Source organism: Aedes albopictus, chromosome 1 (genome assembly GCF_035046485.1).
Source record: "Aedes albopictus strain Foshan chromosome 1, AalbF5, whole genome shotgun sequence".
NCBI lineage: Eukaryota > Metazoa > Arthropoda > Insecta > Diptera > Culicidae > Aedes > Aedes albopictus.
In genome coordinates, this window is record NC_085136.1 from 114,263,835 (window position 1) to 114,287,431 (window position 23,597).

General features: G+C 41.1%; 1 protein-coding gene across 2 annotated transcripts in view; it reads right to left on the bottom strand.

Annotated features, from left to right (window-relative positions):
* Positions 1–23,597, bottom strand: part of LOC115256094 (corticotropin-releasing factor-binding protein) — a 159,918-nt gene that overhangs the window by 51,812 nt on the left and 84,509 nt on the right. The gene's annotated exons all lie outside the window — the stretch shown is intronic.

Below are 23,597 nucleotides of genomic sequence, written 5' to 3' on the forward strand. Positions count from 1 at the left end.
ATTACTAATATTATAACCTACAACCTGTACCAAATATTTTTTCCGAAAACAATTTAAATTAATGAGAATACTAATTTTTATTATTTTCTCCATACATTTTCAAAGCTGAAAACTCCTGCTCACTAGCGCCATCTGTTGCAATTTCCGACAAAGCTGGTAGTCCATTCCTGGTACACTGAAATAAATTTTGTTGTTGTTTCCACCGAATCCATGGTAAAATTAAGAACTGTACCAACAATTTTCAACCGAATGCAAAATTCTGTTAATTGTACTGAAACATTGTCAATATTACCATTCGTGAAGTACCATTGACTAAAAACATTCTTGATGCTACTATTTTGACATTGTATTTTTGACCATGTTTATCTAAGACGCGCAACATTCAAGTCTACATGGTAGAAATTACAATGCCCAAATAGTAGAACCAAGAATGTTTTTAGTCAACAGTAATACACGCATGGTAATATTGACAATGTTTCAGTACAATTAACAGAATTTTGCATTCGGTTGAAAATTGTTGGTACAGTTCTTAATTCTACCATGGATTCGATGGAAATGACAACAAAATTTATTTCAGTGTAGACCAATAACCAAACGCAGCTAAATGCTTGATGATATTATCCGCTCGGCCACAAACCAACAAAGTTCACAGATTTCTTCTGAAATTCTGTATATATGGCATTTCTGATGGCAAGGGCCATGTAGGGCTTCAGAGAGAATTCAGGAAAGTTCTAGGTAGTCTTCAATGGGTTTCTGGCGGTTTTGCATGGGTCCCAAAGGTTTTCCGGAGTCTTCGGTGGCTTTCTGGGGACTTCAGATGGAGCTCAGAAAAAGCTTGCCATTTGATGTGAGTAAGCCAGATGGATTTCTCCTCTGTTTGCTGAGAGCCAATAGCAGAATTTTCTAAGACTATAGAAAATCCCGGAATTATCCCTCAAGAAATGTAGAGTGGTATGTTTGAAGGAATCCCGTTAGAAATTCGAATTATGTGAGGAATCTCTGAAGAAACCCCGGGAAAATCCCTTATGGACTCCCGACAGGAATTTTTGGAAAAGTCCTACGATGAATTGAAATAATTCTACGAAGAATCCATGATCTAATCCCGGGATACATCTCTGATAGAATTCGAAAGGATTCGGAAAGAAATCCTCAAAGAATTCTAGAACGCACCTCGGAGGTATACCTGAAGGACTCTTTTGAAAAAATAAAAAATAAAAAACAGGTGAAAAATCCCTGGAAATCTTTAAAGATATTATGAAACGAATCCTGAATCCCTTGAGAAATACTTGAAAAATCCTGGGAGAAATTCCATAAATAATCTAAGAGCACTGAAGAGCTACAAAACAAATCCTAGAAAGAGAGAGGAGGTTCGATGAGCAACGCTAAAACATTAATATAACACTTGTAAAACCTCTACGGTCATGAAACGAAACCTGAACCATGCATAGGAGAGTCTGAAGGCTAATGGAGCATTCGAATGGCGTTTGTGACAGCTCCCGAAGCTCACGTCTATTCAAAAATAATTGCTCTTCCGCCTTGACAAACATGTACACAACAGAGATGTGTGTGAGAGATGTTGTGAGAAAAAGCGAACCTTGTGCGAGAGTGGAACCAAGTTCAGTTCTTCACCACCAGGCGGTAAAGATGGTTAAGTGGCTCCATAGTTTGTTGAAATAGAAGTACCCGTCTACCGAATTGGAAGTCGTGGGTTCGATTCCCACCGAAGCACATGGCTTTCTTTTTTACATTTGTTCATTAATCACGTGTTTCTGTCATGTACGTGAATATCCAACAGTACAGATTTTAAATGCGTTAAAAGTCTTATGTAAGTATTGAAATCAGCCGGTTGCGATTCGTCCATGTTTTTGAAGTCAGCATCAGTTTCAGGGCAAACATTTGATTTGAGCGTGAATAACGAGTAACATTTTTTACCTCTTCTTCAGGACCTCAATTACGAGCTTATTCACACACGTTCATATTTAGAGTAAGATTTATCAACTAACAAAATAACTTTTTGTTACGATTGCCCTAGTATTTTGGAAAATTATATATTTTGTTGGGAAAAATATTTTGCCTTTTTCAATTGTTGGTCCTGAATCGATTAGATTGAAATAGTTATTTATCTAACGAGTTGCAAAAAGTTGATTTTTTCAGCACGAGTCGTACATTTATCCAACGAGGCTTGCCGAGTTAGATAAATACGAAGAGTGCTGAAAAAATCGAGTTTTGCAACGAGTTCCATACAAAATTTTATGCAATGATTTTTTCATAATGCAACCCATTTGAGTTGCATAATGTTCATAATGCAACTCAAATGAGTTGCATTATGAACATTATACAACTCATTTCAGTTGCATAATGAACCAGTTCGGAAAAATTGGCCATTATGATACCAAAATGAGTTAAATAAAATGTAAATTATGATACTGAATTGCATAATAGTTTTTTTTTGTCTGTATTAACGAGATTTTTAACCCTAGGCTAGTTCATATCGGGACCCACGTTTTACTTCCGTTTAGAACCCACAGTTTCGTATGTCGGGAGTGGGGTTCGATCCCAGGTCCTCGAAGTGATAGTCAAGTGTTCTAACCACCACACCAGGTCCGCTCCACACAAAATAGTTATTTATAGTTGCAAAAGGTTGATTTTTCCAGCACGAGTCGTACAAATACGAAGAGTACTGAAAAAAAACGAGTTTTGAAACGAGTTTCGTACATAATTTGATGCAATATTTTTTTTAATTATACAACTCAATTTGAGTTGCATAATATTCAAAATGCAACTCAAATGAGTTGCATTCTGAACATATTGCAACTCTTTTCCATTATGCAACTCATTTCAGTTGCGTAATGAACCAGTTCGGGAAAATTGACCATTATGATACTAAAATGTGTTAAATAAATTACAAATTATGATACTGAATTGCATATAACTATTTGGACAAAACAAAAAAAAATACTAGAGAGCACCCTTATTTGAAGAAAATTGGTTTTAGGATCAAAAATAAGACCCTATGGATGGGTGCGGAAAAGTTGTACACATTTAAAAACCACTGTCTCTGGGAACGTAATAATTATTGGACCTCGTTTAATGCACCATCCACAACGATCTCAACCATATAAATACACTCCCAGCAGATCCGTACGGGTGTCAAAATCTGCTCTAATTGAATCATTGTGAGTGACACCAACAAATGAAACACAACTTGTCACAGTTGATGAGGATGATGCTTCAACGTGTAATGCTGTCTGCCAACCAAGCCAAGGGCCCATTTCCTCCCCAAACTGACTGCATCCAAATTTAGCCCGAAAGTCGAAATATATTCAAATCCAATTTTACGACAACTACAATGGTGAAAATCGTTCCAGAGCAGTGCACGTTTCTGTCATATCATGTGCACTACGGCTACGGCGCGGCAGCAGCACTTGTCTGTCGTCTGCCCCTCCACTTAAGGATTACCAGGCAAAATATTACAATAATAAATTTCCTGTCACCTTACGCGAGTTTGGCGTATATCCGACTTTCAACAGATCTGCTCTCACCCTGCAGTGCAGAGAAGACATTGTGAAACCTGTTGAAACGAATGTCGTGGTATGATGCAATAAAAGCTGACCTGACCTGACGCACAATTTCCTTCTGGCTGCAGCAACTTGGAAAAGCTGGGCGTTCTCGCGGGCTGCCACGGAAACGTTTCCTTGCTGGCAGGCGTTTCATGAGCATTGTTGCATGTCATTTATGGGGGTGTGGAGAAGATACGAAGGACCGTCGTAGACAGGACTATGCAATAAAATATCTGAATGAGAAGTTTTCTGAGCAGGGATTTAATGTTGACAAAATGGGGCAGGAGATGTGGCGGTTAACGAGGCGTATGATCTTAATAGGAGATGTTTTGGTTTCTACCTTTTTTCCCTCAAAGAATCCTTTATCTATGAATTTTAGGAGCAAACTATTGGGAAACAACTCTTAAAGGCATTTTAGGTGGATTTTTTTTAAAGAATATGTTGGTTAAATCTGTAAATCGCTCCTCGAGAAGGTGTGTATCGAGAGCCAAAGGGGAAATCGATCTATACCTCAGGGTGCTGGGCCAACCAACGGCAACCAGCGAGGAGGACACAAAAGGCCTCTTTTGTGTCCTCGAGTCCCAGGGTCGTGTGTGAGGTACTTGGAGGTTTGCGAATTTATTTAGGTTTTTTTCGTTACGTCTCCACTTTGACAAAACCTGCTTCTCAGCTTAGTGTTCTATGAGCACTTCCATAGTTATTAACTGATAGCTTCCCCTGCCAATGGTCATGTTGCATGTGTATATCGTGTGTCAGGCACAAAGATACACTATAACCAAGAAAGTCAAGAAAATTTCCTTTACAAAAAGTTCCTGGACCGACCGGGAATTCAACCTGTCACCCTCAGCATGAATTTTTCCTTCTCTTGAAAATAGGTCGTTCTTTCTAGTATCATTACCAAAGTAGTTTTTGACGCTGAAACTGCTGATATTCAAATCATAAATTTTTCCTTCTTAAATTAATCTAAAAATAGTTTTTGGCTATAATTGTGGAAAAAGGTAAAAACAACACGACCCGTTTCCAACAACAACAACAATCCGTTTCCAGTTTCATAATTGCTGAATTGCGGTTCAGGAGCGTTACAGTGAGCCTGAGAAGGATTCAGAGGGTTTTCAGAGTCATTTTAGGGATTTCAGCGGAAGCATGCCCATGCACAGAAAAGGCGTCAAGGGAGGGGTTTTTCCTAATTTTGGCAAAGGGCGGAGGGGCGCCTAGTGTATAGAACATCGACAATGGGAGGGGTTGAACCCACAAAACCCCTCCCTTGTACACGGGCCTGAGCGGAAGTCAACGTTCTTTTATGGAGTTTTAGGAGGTTTTCAGGGACGTTAAAAGTGGTTTCAGGGACGTTTCAGGTAGCTGCAAAGCGAGTCAAGATGACCTGAATATTTCTAAAACCTGCTTAAACCACTTGCAGCGCAACTAAAACCCTCGGTACTCCCTAAAAACGCTCCTGAAACCCGCCGAAAATACCTTTGAAAATTCCTGAAATCCCATAAAGGTTAGACGCCCCTGAAGCCCTATTAAATTCCCCATAACGCCCCTGTAACGCCACTGAAACTCTCTCAAAAAACTCTGAAAATCCCAGAATTGCCTTTGAACTGACCCTTATATTCCATCAACCCCCTATAACACTCCAGAAACCCTCCGAAATACCGCAAATTTCCCGTGAAACACTGTGTAACGATTCTGAAGTGCCAAAGGAAGATCAATAAAACTTCCTTGGACCACCTGTAACGCACCTACAACCATAAAAATCCTCGAAAATACGCATGTTACCGCCATTACTATTAAACTGCTGAAATTTTTCCGAAACCCCTGAAATGCCTTAAAAAATCCCCACCCCCATGTAGCGCTAATGAAACCCTCCAGAGCCCGCTGTAATTCCTCTGAGACTCCTTGAAATACCTCTGAGAACCAACTGAAATATTCTCAGACCTCCTTTAACGTCCATGAAACCGTGTGAAACCCTACAGGGGGAAACCATGAAACCGTGTGAAACCTCTGATAAACCTCTGGAAACCCTCTGTAATCATCTCAGATTCACTGTAACGCCTATTCACTCCTCTGAAACCTCCAAAAACGCTCCTGAAACCAATCGAATTCTCTTGAATTGAAACCCTGGAAAACTTGGAGTTTTTAACCCGTAAACAGCCGGGACGATTCTTTTAAAACATTTTACGGATTTTTTTTTTTCATAGTCAAGGGGAATAGTTGTGCTAAGAAATGCATGGTAGCTCCCCCTTTTGCTGGTAGCCGAAAATACGTGTTTTTTGTATCTATCTTCTATCTTCTATATCTTCTACAGTGATACAAATTCGTTTAAACGCACATACTTCTCAAAACGTTCTCTTTATGTTTCTGCATATTAAAATTTATGATAAAAACGCTCCAAGTATCACTATTAATAGTACTTGTAGAAATGCATATTGACATAAAAAAATGTGAAATATTCTGCCAATAGAAATTAAGCAAAAAACGAAAAAAGTGCGTTTAAACGAATTTTCCTCCAAAACTTAGATAGTTATTCCCTGATAAAAATAAAACGAATTAAAAAGAATTCTCCGTTACTCGTGCAGACAGTATATTACGTGGGTGTCTATCGAAATATATACCAATAAAACACAAATGATCTCCAAGTAAAGTTTACCGTTCAAAAATCAAGTGCGTTTAAACGAATTTGTACCACTGTATATATATAAAAATGAGTTTGAAGTTCCTTTGAGGCAACAAAACTCAAGAACGGATGAACCGATCAGCATGATTCTTGCACGGTTTAGTTCGTATTCGTGTTGACTGTGTTTATATGTACAAAAAGTTACAAAAATCAACTAGAAAGGTAAGAAAATTGATAAAGTACTGATTTTTCATGAGCTAGGAAGCAAATCACGACAATCTAAAAGAATACAATCTAGAGTGCGGTGCGGCAATAATCTCAACAGTTGTCAAACCACAAGACAAAGTTTGTCGGGACAGCTAGTTTTTTTTTTAAATTCTCCATTTTTCTGCTCAAATTTCATCGTTTTGCTAATCATCAATAGTTTTCAATGATCTTTGACGTGCAATGTATTACTACCCATCACAGTCTGTTGAAGTTTTGATCCCATAGCTATTCTAATGCCTCCAAAGTATCCCGAAGTTTGTGGCACAAATCCTAGATTCATAACCAAAATCTTATGATTTTCGGCAACGCAGTCTTTAATATATTAAACGAAATTTAAGCTATCTGCCCGACGTTTCGACACTGGATTGGTGTCATCTTCAGGGGGTAAATATTCGTTTCGTTATATGTCCAATGTTTAGTCTAACGGTAACTGTCGTTAGACTAAACATTGGACATATAACGAAACGAATATTTACCCCCTGAAGATGACACCAATCCAGTGTCGAAACGTCGGGCAGATAGCTTAAATTTCGTTTAATTTAATAAAGACTGCGTTGCCAAAAATCATAAGATTAAACCTTACAGTCGATCGATCACCAGCATAACCAAAATTTGTACACGATGAATGATCACAGAACACAGTCTACGGTACTCAAAAAGCTTTAGAGCTCCCCTAGAAAATTCATGGTAAATGAATTGGGTGGTCTAGGTCATCCAAACTACTCTGGAATTCATTTCCTTAAGATCTACAACATCTACCATCGTTTGTGTTCACTCTGTTCATAAAATTTAGTCACGTTGATATCCATTAGAGTCATTCCCAGTTGTGCATTTGGACGAGTCGGACGTGTGCTCCGTATCTCACCACGCGATAGACCTCGTATAAGTGGAGTTTTTTCCCCCGCAAGTGCGGAAGGTTTTTTATATCGTACGTTTTCCTGCTTGTGCGAAGTGTAGTGTCGCAAGGTGGTATCCAGCGCAACCCGGGAAGCGAGGTGCTTGCATCATCGTACATCAAAGAAGAAGCATCGCATCCAAGAAAGTCATCTTTATCGCCATCATCAGCCCCTCCGTCATCGAAGAGGACGGCGGCGACGGGTGCGAAGGCAGACGCGACGGACAGCTTTACCATCGACCTGCCTGTGATAAATATCTACCTGCTTCGGTCAGATAAGTATCACTCTTTCGATACACTCTTTTGTCCGCCCAATTTGTTTTGATCGCTTTTGTCTATTGTATCCCCAGTCCACATTCGACCACGTGTTTTTTTTTGACATCCATAACAGTGGTTCCCAAACTACTGTATACGGGTAAGGGTGTACAAACTGTAAATAACGGACCATTTTTTTTTTGTTTTTTTTTATTAGCTATTTTTTCTTTTTTTTTTTTCAATACCGTTTTTTTGCATCCTACAGGGTGCGCTAAAATAAACATAAGAATTGAATTCGTATATTATTAGTACAAGTTTTTTTTTTTTGCTTTATTTTTTTTTTCTATATATTATTACCATTGTTTGGTTTACAAACCAAACAGTTGTCGTCCTAAGGAAGAAAGTGCACTGTAAATACTTTAGGGTTTTTCTCTTCCTCTTTTGCACTTTTGAGTTATTTTCCATAAATTTGTTTCCACATGGACGATTCGATTGGAGGCGAAACGCCTCCTAATGATATCATTGCTCGTACGCGGTTTTATCAGCCATCTTCGCCTGGACCTTGGGTTGTCTATTTCCGGCGCAAATGCAAACCATTGAATATGCTTTCGATTTCTCGAGAGCTGACGCGTAAGTATCCTGGGACCGTTATTCACCAAGTGAAAGCATCCAAGCTGCGTGTTACCGCACCTAGCTACAAAGCAGCAAATGAAATTGCTCAACACGAAGCGTTTACTGTTGAATACGCCGTCTATGTGCCAGCACGAGAAGTGGAGGTGGAGGGGAAGATCCTCGACGAAATGCTGACATGTGAGGACATCAAGACCGGCTTTGGTCGATTCAAAAATAGGTCAATTCCTGATGTGGCTATCCTAGACTGTAAACGCTTATCTAAGGTTTCCATGGAAGGAAATAAAAAGGTGTACTCGCCTTCAGCGTTTTTTCGAGTGACTTTTCCAGGTTCCGTCCTCCCGGAATTTGTTGTAATTGATGGTGGTTTTTACCCAGTGCATCTTTTTAGGCCGAAGGTTTTTAATTGTACCAAATGCAAGCAGTTTGGTCACAGTGATAGCTTTTGCGACAACAAGCCCCGTTGTGGCAAATGCAACCAAGCTCATTTGGAGGACTCTTGCACACAGGAAGCGGAAAAATGTAGCTACTGTGGCGGAGATCCACACGACTTGCAAGTTTGCCCGGCTTACAAAAGACGCATTCGAAATGAGAGTCGCTCTATTATAAGGCGCTCCAAGCAGACCTATGCGGAGATGGTGAAATCTTTTAAAACACCAGATTCCGTGTCTGAATCAGCTGTCCCAGTTGAAAATCCCTATCAGGAGTTGTCTTCCGATGATCAGGACGATGGCGAAACTGATGAGGGTGGATCTCTTTCGGAGGTACACGCACCTGGAAAAAGGAAGTCATCATCTTCCCCGGGATTGCGCCGAAAGGTCTTTTTGAAGTCTTCCCTCAAAAGTTTGCCTAATGTCAAAGGGGACGGGGTAAACTTAAAAACTCCGAAGAATCAGGTTCCTCTAGCTTCAGATCCATGTTGTAGCAAGAACCTGTCACCCCCGTCTCCGCCTGTTAAATACACTTCAAAGAGAAATAATCGACAAGGTAGCAAGAAAAAAGCTACCAAAGTTCCTCGCAATTCAAGCAAGCCTCCTAGACCCAAGCGAGGACTGTTTACTTTTAGGGTTCTCGTGGATCGCTTATATAATGCCCTCAGCCTTCCAGAAACATTTAGAGGCATTATTGATATGTTTATACCTACAGTAGAAGAATATCTTCGGAATCTGACACAATCATGGCCCCTCCTTGCTGCGATCATATCTTTCGATGGATAATTCATCAAGTGAGGTACAAGATATGATCACTGTGCTACAGTGGAACTGTCATAGTCTAAAACCTAAATTAGACCAGTTTAAGTTTTTGATTCACAACTCTGATTGTGATATATTTGCCCTTTGTGAAACATGGCTTTCTTCTGAAGATGAACTCAACTTCCACGATTTTAACATTATACGCCAGGATAGAGATGACCATTATGGGGGAGTTCTTTTGGGGATCAAAAAGACTTACTCATTTTATAGAATTCCAATCGCGACTCATCCTGGCGTAGAAATCGTCGCTTGCCAAATAAACGTAAAGGGTAAAGAACTTTGCGTAGCTTCCGTTTACATTCCTCCAAGAATTTCAATTAACCGCCGTCATCTTTGGAATGCGGTTTCTGCACTATCACATCCAGTTTTAATTCTGGGTGATATGAACGCGCATGGTACAGGGTGGGGCGAACCATATGACGATAATAGAGCGGCCGTTTTCTATGATTTGTGCGACGATTTCAATTTGAACATTTTAAATACAGGTGAAGTGACACGTATTGCATCTGACGGCAAAGAAAGTCGTCTCGACCTATCACTGGGGTCAAGTTCACTATCATTCGATTGCTTGTGGAAGGTAATCGAGGATCCTCATGGTAGTGATCACTTACCCATTATAACCACCATAAAGCATAATAGTGAAAGGTCAGACCATCCAATTCAGGTTCCTTTTGACCTCACAAGGAATATCGATTGGCAAAAGTATGCAGAAGCGGTATCTTTTGGCATCGAATCATTCAATCCCCTCCCACCTTTGGATGAGTATCGATTCCTGTCTGAACTGATATATAAGAGTGCATTAGAATCACAAAAACGACGTGTTCCAAGTGCAACCTTCAAAAGAAGACCAGCCACACTAGGCTGGGATGATGATTGCACCCAGTTGTATCTTAAAAAATCTGATGCTTTCAAAACTTTTCGTAGGCACGGTACCTCAGATCTTTATCAAGAGTACGCAAAGCTCGAAAGACAGCTGATAAACCTGCTGAAAGCGAAGAAGCGTAGTTATTGGCGACACTTCATTGAGGGTCTCTCAAGAGAAACTTCAATGACAACGCTTTGGAGAGTGGCTCGCAACATGCGAAACCGCTCTTCTTCTAATGAGAGTGACGAATACTCCAACCGTTGGATATTCAGCTTCGCGAAAAAGGTCTGCCCAGACTCAGTCCCAGCACAACCGATTTCTTGGGAAACATCCCCAAGAGACGGTTCTCTGGACAGACCCTTCACTATGCTGGAACTTTCTATGGCTCTTCTTTCATCAAACAATTCCGCTCCGGGACGCGATATGATCAAGTTCAATCTTCTAAAGAATCTCCCAGATATCGCGAAAAGACGATTACTGGACCTGTTCAACTCATTCATGGAGAACAACATCGTTCCGCATGAATGGAGACAGGTCAAAGTAATAGCTATTCAAAAGCCTGGTAAACCAGCGTCTGATCATAATTCATACCGCCCAATTGCTATGTTATCATGTTTAAGGAAATTGTTGGAAAAAATGATCCTATCACGACTCGACCATTGGGTCGAATCGAATACCTTGCTTTCAAATACACAGTTCGGGTTTCGCAAGGGCAAAGGAACAAACGATTGTCTAGCGTTGCTTTCAACAGATATTCAACTGGCCTTTGCGGAAAAGGAGCAACTGGCTTCAGTTTTCTTGGATATTAAGGGCGCCTTTGATTCAGTTTCCATAGGAATATTGTCAGAAAAACTGCACAATAGTGGACTTCCAGGAATTTTAAATAATTTCTTGTATAATTTGTTGTCAGAAAAACATATGAGTTTCAATCTCGGACAACTGACAACTTCCAGAATTAGTTACATGGGCCTACCCCAAGGCTCATGTTTAAGTCCCTTGCTTTATAATTTTTACGTGAAAGACATTGATAGTTGCTTGGAAGGACAATGCACGCTAAGACAACTTGCAGATGATGCTGTGGTTTCTCTAAAAGGCCCACATGCAGAAATGTTGCAAAGACCATTGCAAAATTCTCTAAATAATCTGTCAATCTGGGCAAGAGATTTAGGGATCGAGTTTGCTCCGCAAAAAACTCAATTGGTTGTGTTTTCTAGAAAGCGGAACCCAGCCCAACTGAAACTCAATCTTTTGGGAATAGAAATCGACCAATCTTTGACTTCGAAATACCTTGGGGTCTGGTTTGATTCAAAAGGCACTTGGGGTACCCAAATCAAGTATTTGGTGCAAAAATGTCAACAAAGGATCAATTTTCTACGCACAATTACCGGAACATGGTGGGGTGCTCACCCGGAAGACCTCATAAAACTTTACAAAACGACTATTCTCTCTGTTATTGAGTATGGCTCTTTCTGCTTCCACTCAGCAGCAAACTGCCACCTAATGAAGCTGGAACGAATTCAATATCGTTGTTTGCGTATTGCCCTCGGTTGCATGCACTCAACGCATAATGCGAGCCTAGAGGTCCTGGCAGGGGTGAAACCTCTCCAGAACCGATTCTGGGAGCTCTCGTTAAGGTTACTTATCAAGTGTGGAGTGAGCAACACACTTGTTATTGAAAACTTCGAAGAAATGCTCAATCTGAACACTCAGTCAAAATTCATGAGAATCTATCTTTTCTACATGTCATCTGATATAAGCCTCCCAGGTTATAATCCTCCTCGTGTACACTTCACTAATGACAGTTTCTCTGTTAAATACGATCTGTCCATGAAACAAGCTATTCATGGAATACCAGATCAACTTCGATGTATATCTATTCCTCGCATTTTTAACGAAAAGTACCAAAATGTCAATTCCTGTAAGAGATTCTTCACTGATGGGTCTCGCATAAATGGATCCACTGGTTTCGGTGTCTCCAATGAAAATTTCACTGCCTTCCGCAAACTTCAGGAACCTTGTTCGGTTTATGTTGCTGAGCTGGCAGCAATCAACTTCGCTTTGGGGATGATTTCCAACATGCCCGTAGACCATTTCTTCATCTTCTCGGATAGCCTTAGTTCGATTGAGGCACTCCGGTCGATGAAACCTGTAAAACATTCATCTTACTTTCTTACAAAAATAAGGGAGCAGATGGGTGCACTGGTCGAAAGATCATACAAGATTACCTTTGTATGGGTCCCCTCACATTGCTCAATTTATGGCAATGAGAAGGCGGACTCTCTCGCAAAGGTGGGCGCACAGGAAGGTGAGATCTATGATAGAAGAATTTCACATGATGAATTTTTCCATTTTGTTCGCCAGAGTTCTCTTCAAAGTTGGCAAAATGATTGGCGAGATGGCCAGCTGGGACGGTGGTTACATTCCATTATTCCTAATGTTTCTTTGCGAGTGTGGTGGTATGGTTTGGATGTAAGTCGCAATTTTATTCGCGTGATGTCAAGACTTATGTCCAACCATTACTCGCTAGACGCGCATTTACACAGGATTAACCTCGCGTTGAGCAATGTTTGTACTAAGTGCGGTTCCGGTTATGATGACATCGACCACGTAATTTGGCAATGCCCGGATAATGACGCCTCCAGAGCGCTACTATTGGATACCCTTGAGGCCCGAGGTAGACAACCCTTTGTTCTTGTGAGAGATGTGTTGGGGACCCGCGATGTCACATACATGGGATGTATTTTCGACTTTCTTCGCTCTGCTGGTATAAAAGTTTAATTTGCTTGTGTTTTCTTCTCCAGTTTTTTTTTCTCTGTTTTGTCCTCTTTGTGTTACCAAGCTGCTCCTGGCCATCCGGAAGACCAAGTCCCGCAACAAGTTGGTACCAACACCACAAGGCACCGAATACGCTAGCAAGATGCGATTCACCCCCGGATGAGCAGCAGTGAAACCTTTGGCCCAATCCTTACCCTGTCCATCCCTCAAAATGTGACCTTCTAACCTCGAGCTGCCACGAGTACCCTGGCTTCCACCCATTACTAACAGATATCATTAAAAAGTTATTACTCTGTATAATGTATACTATTAAGTACAAAGAAAGATCCTCGGCTCCGTAAAGCGTTATACGCGATTGAGCCCCAAATAAATGAACTAGATAAAAAAAAAAAAAAAAAGATATCCATTAGACCTCGCAATACATATGAGCAACTTGATATTGTGGTAGTTGAACATTCCGTGAAATACAAATGGCTTCCAATACACTTTGAAGTTTGGGTTACTATATCTACATACTGTATCATGCTTTAGTTGTGAAAATTTTTCGTGGAATGTAGTCTATACTGCTGATGGAGCCTCAGTGCACAACCATAATACTTGTAGTTACATTCATGGGATAGTCCCGGCTATCCAAACTATCCTGGAATTAGGACCCTCAAGGTCTACATGCTCTACTCTTGTTTCTATTCACTCTATCGGCATATTTTTTTCACTATTGTGTGTGTTACACCTCATAATATAAAGAGTATCTCTATGTGTTACTATTCCTGAAAATTCCTCCTGGTAATTTTATCAATAGTTCCACCAGAAATTTCTCCTGGGATTCCTCCAGGAAGTTTTCCGGGGAATTCCTCCAGCGATTCCTCAAGAAATACCTACAGGGATTCCTTTCTGAAATTCTTCCAGAAATTCCATCAGTCATTATACAGAAAAATCCTTCAGGGATTCCTCCAGGATATATTCCAGAAATTCCTCCAGCAAATACCCCAGGAATTCCTCTTAGGTATTTCTCCAGAAATTTCTCCAAGGATTACTCTACGAATTCCTCCTGGAATTACTACAGGCATTCCTCGTAGAATAGTTCCGGGGAATACTCCAGGTATTTCTTCAAGAAATATTGCACGAATTTCTTCAGGAATTCCTTCAAGACATACTCCAGGATGTATTCCAGAAATTCCTCCAGCAAATACTCCAGGAAATCCTCCAGTATTTTTTTCCAGGAATTACTCTAGAAGTTCCTCCAAGATTTTATGCAGGAATTTCTCTATGAATTGTACCGGTGATTACTCCAGGAGCTCCCACAAGAAATATTTCAGAAATTTCTCCAGGATGTACTCCAGGATGTACTCCAGGATATACTCCAGTAATTCCTCCAGCAAATACTCCAGGAACTCCTCCAGAAATTCCTCTCGGAGTTGCTCTAGAAATTTCTACAGGAATTACTGTACGAACTTCTCCTGGAATTACTACGAGAAATAGTCCAGAAATTCCTCTAGGAATTGCTTCAAAAATAATTCCAGTAAATCCTTCAGGAATTGTTCCGGGAAATACTTTAGGAATTCCTCGCGCGAGGAGTTTTTTTTTAGAAATCCAGGAAATCCTTCAGGAATTCATCCAGAAAATAAAATCCCTGGGGAGATTCGTGTAGGCATTTCTGGAAGAATTTTTGACGGATTTCCTCAAAAAATCCCTGAAGGTTTTTTTTTAAATCCTTCAGGTTTTTCTAGAGGAATTTATAAAAAAAATCCCTGGCCATATTCCTGGAGGGATTCATGGAAGAATTTTTGAGAGAGGCATTGGAGTAGGTCTATGAAAAATTCTTATTAGAGTTTTTGCCGTAACTTTTGAAAGAATTTCTGGAGAAATCTTAGCAGAAGTTTTGGAGGAACATCTGGAAAAACTCTTGGAAAAATCCCGGAGGATTTTGTTGGAGAAATTTTGGAGGAGTTTTGGAGAAATTCCTGGAAAAGTTTTTGGAGGAGTTCTTGGAGGAATTCTTGGCAGAAGTCTCGGAGCAGTTCCTGGAAAAATTCCTGAAGGAATTCTCGGAGGAATTCCTGCAGTAGTCCCAGGAATATTTTCTTGAGAGATTTCTGGAGGATTCTTGAAGAATTTTGGAGGCAGTCATGAAGGAAAGGATCAATGAAGCAAAGTTTTCTAGTGTTCGTCGAATGTAAACAAAGGCGTCAGCGTATATGGACATAAGCCTTGTGATAGTAGTGGAGTTATGCCAAACACACAAGACTACGGTGGCGCTATTTGCTCATTCCATAGCGGCCGTTTTAGTTATTTTAGTGATCCATTTTTGGAGGGTATTTCTGGCGAAAGAGACTTCTGCCAAAATCCCTTCAGGAATTTCGCCAGAAATACCTCCAGGTTCAAGAAATTACTTCAAGAATGAATCTAAAAGACCACTACGAATTCCTTCATAAATACCTCGAAAATTCTTGGGGAAATTCTTGTACGAGTTTTTGTGAGAATTCCTGCAGGACATCCGTCTCCTCTACGATGTTTCACGTCGTCTTAGTGGGACTAAGGTGAATGCTACGATGCCCGTGAAAAACACGTCTGGACAGTTACTGACCGACCCGGCTGATCAGTTGAAACGTTGGTTCTAGCACTTTGGAAACCTTTTTCAAATGTCGGCCACGCCATCAACACCTCAGCATGATCCGCCAAGGGTTAAACGCATTACCCGTGTCAACACCGAAGCTCCATCAGTGTAGGAGATAGAAACAGCCATCCGTAGCATGAAATCGCATATCAACTGTGATGCTCAAAGCTGACCCCGTAGTATCCGCACAACTACCGCATCAATAATGCTGCAACATACGGGAAACCGCGTTATTTCTGGTCGACTGCATGCAAGGCGTCTTAGTGAAAGTACCCAAAAAGAGTGATCCTTAACCGGATACAGAAGAAGATTGATGCAACTCTTCGACGGCAGCAAGCTGGATTCCGTGCCGGACCATATTGTCACACTTCGTATCATTCTGGAGAAAATCAATGAATTCCAAGAGTCTCTCTACCTGGTGTTCATTGATTACGAAAAATCAGGCGAAAGGGTCTCCCTGAGAAAATCACCGGCCTCATTGAAGCACAGTACAGGGCATTTTCGTGAAGAGTACTGCACAACGGTATTATGTCAGATCCCATCCGGGTCATTGCTAGAGTGAGGTGAGAATGTATACTACACCGCTACTGTTCCTCATCGTAATCGACAAGATCCTGCTGTAATATGCAGAGCAAGCTCGATGATCGCTCCTCAGCGGCAGGTCTTGCTATCAACGTCAACAAGACCAAATCGTTGGAAGTAAACACGGTTAACCCTTCCAGCTTTACGGTAGCTGGGCAATCAGTGGAGAATGTTAAAAGCTTCCAATTTCTTGGTAGCTAATTGGCGGCCGATGGCGGCACCAAGATCGACATAGGTGCACGGATCAAGAAGGCGAGGGCTGCTTTTGAGAGTTTAAGAAATGTATGGAAAAACAATCAGATTAGTCGACGCACCAAAATCCGAATTTTCAACTCGAACGTGAAATATGGGCTGTTGTAACCCAGTGAAGCTTGGTATGTATCAGTGGAGAACACTCAACGGCTGCAGGTCTTCATCAATAGATGCCTGCGGTATATAATTCGTGCATGGTCCCAGGTAACAATTTGATGCTGTACAAACGCTTTTTTAACTTTTTTTTAAGCAGCTTTTATTTGAACAAAAGCTGTGCACAAGAGGTACAATCCTTTATTCAGCTCCTAAACATCTAATTTTAGTGATTTTATTCAACCTTTTGCTGATTTGAAGTTCATTGGTAGACTGATTTAAGGCTTAGTATGCGTTTATTCAGTTATCAATAAAATTTATTTATTTTGTTTGAAAACACTTTCGTGAGCATTGTTTACCATTTGCGTCTTTCTATTTCCCAGAAGAAATGTTTAAGAATGTGTGAATTATTCTAGGGAAAACTGGGTATTGAACTCGGATCTCCAGATTTATAGACACTCACCTTAGCACCTACACCACACACAATTGTTTACACATCCTCGAAAATAAGAGTATTATTCATTATGTCTGATATATCAAGAACATAAGTTGAACTATGCCTGTATTAAGGCTGAAGAAGCTATGTGGACTCTACGAAAACAATGTTAGGATCAGCTGACAAAAAATGTTTGTTTAAAGGTTGAACAACAGATGATTAATTCTGCATGTTGGTGTCTGTTTTAAAGCTGGTAACATAGATGAATAATATTCTATTCAACTTGATATTCAGCCATCCAAGTATTGCTGATTAAAGAGGTTGAACAAGCCACACTTCAGGCCAATATTTAGCAATCATTGTGTTCAGCCACTAACACCATTAACCAGCAACTGTTCAGCTAATACTCTTACTGTTCAGCATTCATTGTTACTTGGGATGGCCTCGCAATTGGATCTCCAACGTGGATCTTCATCGTCGATGTCATCAAAAGTCGATAGAGACTGAAATTCGGGAGCAAAATTGGAAGTGGGTCGGCTACTCTGTACGCAGAGGCGGAAACGAAATCTGCGAACAAGCGTTAGGTTGGATCCCAGTAGAACATCGCAGCAGAGGCAGACGAAAGCAAGTCGACAGTAATTTGACCTGGCCACAGATCAAGGTGATGACGGAAAATCGCCCAGGATGGAGATCTTTCAATTCGACCCTCAGCTCCACTGTGGGTGCTCAGGACTGGAAGTAAAATAAGTCTCAAAAATCTTTAACTGGGATTCGATCCCAGGTCCTCGGCGTGATGGTCACGTGTAGACATGCCTTTTTTCCTTCTTAAATTATCTCAATTTGTATCAATTTGGACAAGAACAGCTAGTGGCAAGAGACCACATTGCCCGCATCGTGGTGCTCGTGTTCGTCGTTATTCCGAGTTCGGAAATGCTAGTATCCAAGAGATTGTTTTTCAGTGCGTCGAGTATTCTCGCTTATGTATTTTTTTCGGATTCTTCGATGGACGATCGGAGAATCAGCGAGTGGTGTGAACGAGTGCACAATTTAATATGGTTTGGACCGTCTGCATGCTGAGACCAAAGCCAAACATAGAAAACCAGCTAGTCAGGATTACCCGGTGAGTTCGTTCCTTATTATTACTTTTTATATTTGAACATGACATATATGGGGATTTCGGAGGGGTAGCCTAAGGAAGTTAAATGAACTGGTTTCCGGGCAAATGTTCGTGGGGTGGCCAGACTTTGTCACGAGATAACAATTATCATGTTGTTTTCCGAAGGTCTCCAGTGAATTTAGCTTACCCTGCTACAACAAACCATCAGGTAGATCATTCCGTTCCGGTATGACTCTGCAGCCATAGGTAATCCTTGCGCTGATGGTGGGTACACAATCATCATCATCATCATTTGGACAAGAACAGCTTTCCCGGGAAGCTGACTAGACTGATAAGAGCAACGATGGACGGTGTGCAGAACAGCGTAAGGATTTCGGGTGAACTATTCAGTTCATTTGAATCTCGACGGGGACTACGACAAGGTGATGGACTTTCCTGCCTACTATTCAACATCGCCCTGGAAGGTGTTATGCGACGAGCCGAGCTCAACAGCCGGGGTACGATCTTCACGAAATCCAGCCAATTTGTCTGTTTTGCGGATGACATGGATATTATTGCTAGAACATTTGGAACGGTGGCAGAACAGTACACCCGCCTGAAACGTGAAGCAGCAAAGGTCGGACTGGTGGTGAATGCGGCTAAGACAAAGTACATGCTGGTAGGTGGGACTGAGCGAGACAGGACAAGCCTTGGCAGCAATGTTACGATAGACGGGGATACTTTCGAGGTGGTAGAAGAATTCGTCTACCTCGGTTCCTTGCTAACGGCTGACAATAACGTGAGCCGTGAAATACGAAGGCGCATCATCAGTGGAAGTCGTGCCTACTATGGGCTCCAGAAGAAACTGCGGTCAAAAAAGATTCACCCCCGCACCAAATGTACCATGTACAAGACGTTAATAAGACCGGTGGTTCTCTACGGACACGAGACATGGACGATGCTCGAGGAGGACCAGCAAGCACTCGGAGTTTTCGAGCGACGGGTGCTAAGGACGATCTTCGGCGGCGTGCAGGAGAACGGTGTGTGGCGGAGAAGGATGAACCACGAGCTCGCTGCACTTTACGGCGAACCCAGCATCCAGAAAGTGGCCAAAGCCGGAAGGATACGATGGGCAGGGCATGTTGCAAGAATGCCGGACAACAACCCTGCAAAGTTGGTGTTTGCTAACCATCCGGTTGGTACAAGAAGGCGTGGAGCGCAGAGAGCACGATGTCGGACCAGGTGGAGCGTGCTCTGGCGAGTGTTGGGCGTGACCGACGTTGGAGAGCTGCAGCTGCAAATCGAGTATTATGGCGGCAAATTGTTGATTCAGTATTATCATGAATTTGATGTTAACTAAATAAATGAATTGTATCAATTTATCCCCAAGTGAAAAATAAATGTTTGGTCGCAAATATAAAATTCTTGCTGTATCCATAAGCAAAGCGCAGATAAAGCAAAGTAAGATTCACACGTTTCAGAGAGAAGTAAGTATATTTCGATATACACGTATTATTAATATATTCTGATTGTTCTTGATGATAAAGTTAAGCATGTGACTAGGAATTTTCCTATTCAATCACCGACTTATAAATGCTGATCATGCTTCTCAGAAAAAGTACATCGACTATGGACTGGATGAACATCCAACTATATCTCTCGGACGTCATCATGTGTTTTTACCTACTTGAAAACAGCCACGTGGGGTTGGTTGTTTAGTGTCTTCTATTCAATCAATAGGATAGACTGATAGAGAGAATAAAATTTATAGGCTTCTCCACGCCGGCTGCTCTCTTCAGGGAGTCATTGATGCTAGTCGCCGGTCCTGGTCATTATTGGCAATATGAATATGCTGGACGCCGGTGCTATGTATGGGCCGGAGGCTAGTGAAGATGCCAACGCAAAACTGCAATTAAGTGTCTATTCATTGCGGTTTTCTCCGTCACCCGGTCAGGCCGCCGAGACTTTATGTGGGAAGAATCGATCCCAGGCAGAGGCAGCCAGCCATCAAGTAAGCAGCCGGAAAGGATCGAAATGGCTGATAGGGGTAGATGTGTAAACAACAACGCCCGCCACCACCGCCGTCGGAATAGATCCGGTTCAGTGGTTCTCAAAGGTTTTCGAGTGTCTCATTCTGAATTTAGATTGGATTTGACACCATCGAACGATTTGAAACGGTTCAGAATAAGCTTTGGATTGCCCTTATTTTAGTTGATGTTTGACTTCATATCCACTTTTTTGATTGTAAGTTGGTTTTGAATTGGCTTTAAAATGGCATTTAGTTTACTTTAGATACTCTTTGAATTAATACTGGATTGGTTTGGTCCAAACCCATTTATGGATTGACTCTGACTCACTTGTAAACTGACTGTGAACTGGATTTGGATTGATTCAGATTGGTTTAGAATTGGTTTTAAAATGGCTTTGGATTGGTTTTAATATGGTTGTGAACTGACTGTGGACTGGGTTTGGATTGATTCAAAATATTTAGGGATTGGCTTTAAAATAGCTTCAAATTGGTTCTGATTCGGTTTTAAATTGGCTATGGACTGGGTTTGTTTGAATTCAAATAGGTTTAGGATTGCCTTTAAAATGGCTTAAGATTAGTTCTGATTTGGTTTGAAACTGGCTTTGGACTGGGATTTACTGATTTCAAAATGGTTGGGACTGGCTATTTGCTTTGGATTGGCTACTAGTTTTAAAACAAAATCGTGTATGAAAAAAAAAACATTTCCGTTTCAGAACTACTGGTACCAATAGTTAATGGTTTGCCCATAATTTGCTCTACATTATGACGCTTCACCCGTGGAGAAGACCTCGACAGACTTTTTTACGACATTGAAAGAATTGTGAGTCGTCCCAATGGAGCTGTTTGTAGAATTAAAGCAAACCCCATGATAATAGCAACCATTCTTTAAAGCTTCAAGACAATTGCTAGGAACCGAAATGGAAAACAAGCTTCCCAAAAGCCATTTGTCGGATCTCTGTCCAGAAATGACGGATTATCCAGGGCATTTTATTACCCGACCGACCGACTTGAGGTGATAATCGTGCTGTTTACATATCATCAACGACATCAACATGCCGCCGTCACTATCGCCGTTTGTGGCCGCTGCTGGCTGGTACTGGTATATAATCGCTAGTGCTAAACGATAACGACCCCCCTCAGTAGGATTTGGTTACTTGGCTGGCTGGGAGCGACGATTACCGCGACGGAACATTAAATTGAGTGAACCATAATCGTTATCGTTTCACGTGGTGGATGATGGGCTAGTGAGATTTGAAGGAAAGTTTCAGTTGAAATGAACCCACTTCTGTGATAAATTTAGAGAGGCAATGGTGTTTAGAGAGCTTTATCCGAGTTATAGTAGATTTTATTTGTCGTTTGTGTTATTCAAAAACTTCTAAACTAGCTTTATTTTGCATGGTGTCGTTGGATTAGTTTTGAATTGAACTGGATTTGGAAGGGCTTTGGTTTGGCTTTAGATTAGCATTAGATTGGCTTTAGATTGGCTTTTAATTGGTTTTGGATTGAATTTAGATGAGCTTTGGATTGACTTTGGATTGGCTTTGGATTGTCTTTGGGTTGGTTTTGGATTGTCTTTGGACTGGCTTTGGATTGGCTTTAGATTGGCTTTGGATTGATATTGAATTGTCTCTGAATAAGCTTTGAATTGGCATTGAATAAGCATTGAACTACCTTTGGATAAGCTTTGGATTGGCTTTGGTTTGGCTTTGGTTTGGCTTTGGTTTGGCTTTGGTTTGGCTTTGGTTTGGCTTTGGTTTGGCTTTGGTTTGGCTTTGGTTTGGCTTTGGTTTGGCTTTGGTTCGGCTTTGGTTTGGCATTGTTTTGGCTTTGGATTGGCTTTGGTTTGGCTTTGGTTTGGCTTTGGTTTGGCTTTGGTTTGGCTTTGGATTGGCTTTGGATTGGCTTTGAATTGGCTATGGATTGACTTTGGATTGGCTTTGCAGTTACTTTGAACTGTCTTTGAATTGAATTTGGATTGGCTTTTGATTTGCTTTGGGTTTGTTTTGGATTGGATTTAAATGAGTTTGGACTGGCTTTGGATGGGCTTTGGGTTGGCTTTAGATTACCTTTAGATTGATTTTGGATTGTCTTTGGATAGGCTTTGGATTGGCTTTAGATGAGCTATGGAGTAGCTTTGGATTGGATTGCGATTGGTATTGAATTGGCTTTTAATTAGTTTTGACTAGCTTTGGATTTGGCTTGAGATTGGCTTTGAATTAGCTTTGGATTGGAATTGAATTGGATTTGGATTGGTATTGAATTGGCTTTGAATAAGCTTTAGATTGGCTTAGGATTGGCTTTTGATTGGCTCTTGGATTGGTTTTGGAATGGCTTTGTATTGGCTTCGGATTGGCTTTGGGTTGGCTTTGGATTGGCTTTTGATTGGCTTTGAATTGGCTTTGGATTAGCTTTCAATTGGCTTTGTATTGGCTTTGGATTGGCTATGGATTGTCTTTGGATTGGTTTAAGATTGGCTTTGGATAAGCTTTTGATCGACTTTGAATTATTTCTGGATTGGTCTTGGATTGGCTATGATATGGCTAAGAATTGACTTTGTATTGGTTTTGGATTGCCTTTGGAGTGGCTTTGGATTGGCTTTGGATTGGCTTTGGATTGGCTTTGGATTGGCTCTGGATTGGCCTTGGATTGGCTTTGTATTGGCTTTGAATTGGCTATTGATTGTCTTTGGATTGGTATAGGATTGGCTTTGGATTAGCTTTAGATCGACTTTGGATTGGTTCTGGATTGGTCTTGGATTGGCTTTGGAATGGCAATGGATTGACTTTGGATTGGTCTTGGATTGGTTTTGGAATGACTTTGTATTGGCTTTGGGTTCGCTTTGGATTGGCTTTGGACTGGCTTTGGATTGGTTTTGGATTGGCTTTGGATTGGCTTTGGATTGGCTTTGGATTGGCTTTGGATTGGCTCTGGATTGGCTTTTAATTGGCTTTGTATTGGCTTTGAATTGGCTATGGATTGTCTTTGGATTGGTATAGGATTGGCTTTGGATTAGCTTTTGATTGACTTTGGATTGGCTCTGGATTGGTCTTGGATTGGCTTTGGAATGGCAATGGATTGACTTTGGATTGGTCTTGGATTGGTTTTGGAATGGCTTTGTATTGGCTTTGGGTTCGCTTTGGATTGGCTTTGGACTGGCTTTGGATTGGCTTTGGATTGGCTTTGGATTGGCTTTGGATTGGCTTTGGATTGGCTTTGGATTGGCTTTGGATTGGCTTTTGATTGGCTTTGAATTGGCTTTGTATTGTCTTTGGATTGGCTATTGATTGTCTTTGGATTGGCATAGGATTGGCTTTGGATTAGCTTTTGATCGACTTTGGATTGGTTCTGGATAGGTCTTGGATTGGCTTTGGAATGGCA